At 42.2% G+C, this 1,539-nt stretch overlaps 1 protein-coding gene across 1 annotated transcript in view; it reads right to left on the bottom strand.

The window, feature by feature from the left end:
* Window positions 1-365: 365 nt before the first annotated feature.
* Window positions 366-1,539, bottom strand: part of LOC139568370 (protein ELFN1-like) — a 107,084-nt gene continuing 105,910 nt past the window's right edge. Inside the window, exon 14 of the mRNA XM_071390146.1 lies at window positions 366-1,539. This exon is cut by the window's right edge and continues 2,474 nt beyond it. The gene's annotated coding sequence lies outside the window, so the exon portion shown is untranslated.

Genomic DNA, 1,539 nt, shown 5'->3' on the forward strand with positions numbered 1-1,539 from the left:
CTTTGTGAGATACGAGACAGATCAGTGCTATCTTTGTGAGATACGAGACAGATCAGTGCTATCTTTGTGAGATACGAGACAGATCAGTGCTATCTTTGTGAGATACGAGACAGATCAGTGCTATCTTTGTGAGATACGAGACAGATCAGTGCTATCTGATGTAAGAGAATGACCTGTCGACCATCTCTGTTTTTCAGATTTTCTCCTGGCTCTTTCCTCCTTCTCTCTCTCTCTCTTACTCTCTCTTTTCTCAACACGCATCATCACACACTCCCGCTCTTTCTTCATTCATCTCTTTCACTCCCTCTCCACAATCCCCTCCTTTTCATTCTCTGTTCGTTCTACAGGAAAAGAAGAAGAACAGGGAAGGAAAGACGTTTTATTGTGCTTCATGTTCATCTCCGACAGACCAAGGAGAAGACTCCGGAATCTCAGAGATCGTTGTGATGACCACGTCTCTCTCGCGCCGTCGTGTCGCAAGCGGGAAACGCAACACAACCACAGAACACGCTGTCAGTCTCTGTTTCCTGTTTACCCAGAATGCACACTGTCCAATAGCGAGTTGCTCCTCCTCCACTTCTCCTTCTTCTTCTCTTGTCATCCTTTACACAATATTTCTACTTTTTGTCTCCCAGCGGTATCCATGGATACCAAGGGCTGCTACAAAAAAATGCATTATTTAAAATTAAAAAAGCAACACAAAACAGCAATCTAACCAACCAACGGATTAGTTTACTACGTACATTTAGATACCTGTTATTTAAAGAAACAGCTTTGTGTGAGGCTTTAAGAAGAATCTTCGTGTAGCATTTAGAAAAATATGGTTGAGAAAACCATCCAAAGATGAAGTGAAAACTTCAAATTGTCATTTACACACCAAGAAAATAACAACTGTATAAGGCTGTTTAGTTAACAGGGCTAAATGATTTAAGCACATATAAGCAGTCAATCAATAAATCAATCAATAAATACATCATGATCAGGTCATATAAGGTGTCAATATCAATCAATTATGATCAGATCATAAGCTATCAATATCAATCAATCAATACATCATGATCAGATCAATATACAGTGTATCAGAGAGAAATAAAGAGAGAGAAACAGACAGAGGAAGAGAGAGAGAGAAACAGACAGACAGAGGAAGAGAGAGAGAGAGAGACAGAGAGGAAGAGAGAGAGACAGAGAGGAAGAGAGAGAGAGAGACAGACAGAGAGGAAGAGAGAGAGAGACACAGAGAGAAGAGAGAGAGAGACAGACAGAGAGAAAGAGAGAGACAGAGAGAGAGAGAGAGAGAGGAAGAGAGAGACAGACAGAGAGGAAGAGAGAGACAGGGAGAGAAGAGAGAAACAGACAGAGAGGAAGAGAGAGACAGACAGAGAGAGAGACAGACAGAGAGGAAGAGAGAGATAGAGAGAGGAAGAGAGAGACAGGGAGAGGAAGAGAGAGACAGGGAGAGGAAGAGAGAAACAGACAGAGAGGAAGAGAGAGAGAGACAGAGAGGAAGAGAGAGACAGACAGAGAGGAAGAGAGAGACAG

Source organism: Salvelinus alpinus, chromosome 2, assembly GCF_045679555.1.
Source record: "Salvelinus alpinus chromosome 2, SLU_Salpinus.1, whole genome shotgun sequence".
Taxonomy (NCBI): Eukaryota; Metazoa; Chordata; class Actinopteri; order Salmoniformes; family Salmonidae; genus Salvelinus; species Salvelinus alpinus.